This window comes from Lepus europaeus, chromosome 1 (assembly GCF_033115175.1).
Source record: "Lepus europaeus isolate LE1 chromosome 1, mLepTim1.pri, whole genome shotgun sequence".
NCBI lineage: Eukaryota > Metazoa > Chordata > Mammalia > Lagomorpha > Leporidae > Lepus > Lepus europaeus.
This window is the reverse complement of record NC_084827.1, coordinates 91977704-91981862: the sequence shown is the minus strand read 5'-3', so window position 1 is coordinate 91981862 and position 4159 is coordinate 91977704. Positions and strand designations below refer to the sequence as shown.

Sequence of the window (4159 nt, the reverse complement as noted above, 5' to 3'; positions counted from 1 at the left end):
TTTACTTACATTATTTATTACAAAGAGAGAAAGTAAGGGGGAGTGAGGAAGAGAGACAGAGACAGAGACAGAGAGAGACAGAGACAGAGACATAGAAAGATTTTCCATCTGCAGTTTCACTCCTCAAATAACTACAACATCCAGGTGGGGCCAGGCTGAAGCCAGGAGCTTGGAATTCCTCTGGGTCTCCCACACGGGTGGCAGAAACCCAAATATTTGAGCCATCATTGGCTAACTTCTAGTGTGTACATTAAGAGGAAGCTGGATTGAAAGCAAAGCCAGGAATCAAACCCACGCACACTGATACTGGACAAGGGAACCCCAAGCAGTCTTCAATGCTGCAACCCAATGTCTGCCTCCACAACCAAACTTCTTGAAAACGCTGCCTGTCCTTATTGTCACCATTCTTTCTCTTCACACACCTCAAGCCCCTGTTATTGGAAGTTTGTTAACATCACTTCACAAAGATGCTGTAGCCAAGGTCACCAGTGATCTATTGTTGCCAAGTGCAGTAGATGTATCTCTTTCCTAGTTTGGTTTGATCTCTCTGCAGTGCTCATGCTCTCTCATTGAAATGCCAATCTCCTAGCTTTCTGGGTACTGCTCTTTTCACTTTTGCAGATTTTCTTTCAATTTTCAGACCTTTATTTTCAGTCTGTTTTATGGGATCTTCTTCCTCCATTTGTTCTTTTAACTGCTCAGAACCGCTTCTCTCCATCTGACTCCGGACAACTCCATCTATTTTCAAAGCTATAAGGGAATGGATCCCAATTATACAGCTTTCCACAAATTTTTACCACCTGGATTTGAGATTCTCATATCCAACAGTCTCCTGGATATGTCCACTCAACTTTCTCACCAACACCTGCAATGTAACATTGCCATAATAGAACTCATCAGCTTTTTCCCAGTTTGGGTAATCTGTCCATGAGTCAACCAGAAATGTGAATTTCCTATTCATCGTAGGTGCTTGTTCACAAAGGGAATTAATAACTCTTTATACTCACTATAGCTACACAGTTATTTACTCATTTCCAACATCATTGTCCCCAATACCTCTCACTTAGATTGTTCCACTTGTTTCCAAACTGGTGGGTCTATCAGTGCTCTGTTCTCTCTACTTCAGTCATTGCAATGTTTCTAAAACACAAACATAAAAGTATTAATGCCCTTGCCATTACTCTTAAAATAAAGTCAAAATTCACTAACAAGTTGCCTCAGTCCCTGTGCGATCTGCTTTGGAGTCCTGCTTCCAGCCTTAAATATCCCTGCTTTCTCCTCCCTTTGCCTTTGTGATTATCACACAGAATATTTTTCACTTCCTGGGACATTCCTGCTCCATTTAGGCCCTGTTCCTTCAACAGAATGATGTCTCTTCATAGGACTACCATTGTATTCTTCAGCTTCTCATATTTGGTTAAATCTTACAAATGCTTCATGTCTCAAGCCAGTAGCTTTCCTTGATGCAGCCTTCCCTGATCCCTACCTGCCAGGTTTGGGTAAGGTGCCCTGCTTCTACATTGGCACAGGTCTCTATACTTTCCTCATTTTCGACTGGTCATCACATCCATGGTATTCCATACCCAAAGGGATGCCTGACCATAGTAGATGCTCAGTAACTCCTTATGCCTTATTTATTTGTATCTCATTTAATTTGCTTTGTTTTTTAATTATTTTATTCTAAACTAATCATGCTTTCACATGAAACATGATGGAAGCTGCAGTTTTCCTGAGAGGTCATTGATACTCAGTTGTAAGATCAGTTTGTTGGAGTCAGGAAAGCAATCTGTTGAAGGTGGGGAACTACAGACATAGACACAACTGTTGTCTGTTAACAGAGAGAGGTTATTCAGCCCAGGCAAGCCTTAAACCAGGATCCTGTATAACATGTGCAAACTGTGATTTTATATAATGATGTTGATGATGATGATAATGACAGCCATAGCAAAATAAATGTCATCATAGCTCCAAAGTCCAGACACAGGTTATTATTTTAAACCTGGCATTCAGCAGCACTCATAATATATGATTTTCAGAATGTAGTAAACATAACAGAAGCCTCGTTATTCTAATCAAATCATAAAACTCAGAGGCATTTTAAAAATATAGTTTGTAGATTCCTTAAACAGATTCAACTGCAGCTTCCCCTCTCAGCTGCTTGCTGAATGGTGAGGAACTAAGAAGAGCATAAAATAGTGGCAGGAAATGAAACTCATACCTTCTAATTTTGCTGAAGGCAATTCTGTTTTCAGGAAGATGAGGGTGGTGGTGAGCAGGGATACTATAATCAATAAATGAGTTTGAGAGATTGTCTGTGGAATTCAATTATGCTCTTCCTTTCTCCCATAAGGGTAAATAAGTATGATTCAGTTATGAGTTAAATTTGTCTTTGTGTACGGGCATCTCTGACTCACAAACCAAATACATGCACATCTTTGGAAGGTTTTTCTTAGGAATCCGGTGTCCCCTCTGAAAAATAAAATACGAATTATTTCTACCTGTCACATTATTTTATACTATGGAGATTTATAAATATCATTACATAAAATTATGCCATCATTAACACCAAATGTGAAAGAGAATACCAGTGAGAACCAGGCGAGTCCATCCCAGAAAGTAGCATAATCCAGTTCCTGGAGGAGGCCTGCAAAGGGAGCGGTCAAAATAGCACGCAATATTAACACACATGTTCATTAAAAATAAAGCTCTCTGAGCACCACCATGGCAATTGGCAAAAACAAGAACCTTAAGAAATTTGGCCAAAAAGAGAGTCAAGAAGAAACTGCTTGATCCATTTTTAAGAAAGATTGGCATGATGTGAAAGCACCTGCTATATTCAGTATGAGAAATATTGGAAGGTCTGGCATTGTGACATAGCAGGTTAAGTCACTGCCTGAGATGCTGGCATCTCATATGGGCACCAGTTCCAGTCCTAGTTGCTACATTTCCAACCTAGCTCCCTAATAATGTGCCTAGGAAAGCAGTGGAAGATGACCCAAGTGTTTGGGCCCCTGCACCCATGTGGGAAACCCCCATAATTCTCTGGTCTCCTGATTTTGGCTTGGCTCAGCCATGGCCTGTGCAGCCATTTTGGGAGTGAACCAGCAGATGGAAAATTGCTTTCTCTCTCTCTCTCTGTCTCTTTCTTTTTCTATAACCCTGACTTCCAAATAAATAAATAAATAAATATTTAAAAAAAAACAAGAAAACAAGGAATACTGGAAAAACACTAGTCACAAGGACTCAAGGTACCAAAATGGCATGTGATGATCTTAAATGTTGTTTTTTTGGAACCTGCAGAATGATGAGGCTGCATTCTTAAAATTCAAGATGATTATCACAGATGTTCAGGGAAAAACTGCCTAACTTAAATAGCATGGATCTTACCCATGAAAAAATGGCAGACATGAATGGAGCTCATGTTGCTCTCAAGACTACCAATGGTTATTTGTGTTGTCTGTTCTGTGCTGGTTTTAGTAAAAATTGCAACAATCAATTACAGTAGACTTCCTTTGCATAGCATCAACAGTGCTACCTAAATTAGAAGATAATGGAAATCATGACATGGGGGATACAAACAAATGACTGGAACTAAGTGGTCAATAAATTGATTCTAGACAGCATTGGAAAAGACATGAAAAAGTCTTACCAATCTATTTATCCTCTCTATGATGTCCTATTTAAAAAAGTAAAAATGCTGAAGAACCCCAAGTTTGAATTGGAAAAACTCATGAATTTTCATGTTGAAGGTAGTAGTTCTGGAAAAGCCACTGGGGATGAGATGGATGGTAAAGTCCAATAAGCTGATGGACATGAACCATCAGCCCAAGAATTTGTTTAGAATTTAGACTTCAATCGTGACAAATAAAAAGTCCTATATGTGACGAAAAAAAAAAAAAAAAAAAGCTGTGGAGCCAGAGTTGTGGCATAACTGGTAAAATGCCAGCACCCAATATGAGCACTGTTTTGTGTTCCAGCTGCTCCACTACCTAACCAGCTACTAGTTAATTGTCTGGAAAAGCAACAGAAGATGACCCAAGTGTTTGGGTCTCTGTCACCTTCGTGGGAGACTTGGATGAAGCTGCTGCTTCCTGGATTTGGTCTGGCCAAACACTGGCCATTGCAGACATCTTGGGAGCAAATCAGAGGATGGAAGAAT

At 39.7% G+C, this 4159-nt stretch overlaps 1 pseudogene; it reads left to right on the top strand.

Moving 5' to 3' along the window:
- The first annotated feature begins 2721 nt into the window (after positions 1-2721).
- Positions 2722-3841, top strand: LOC133765955 (small ribosomal subunit protein eS1-like; annotated as a pseudogene).
- Positions 3842-4159: the final 318 nt, after the last annotated feature.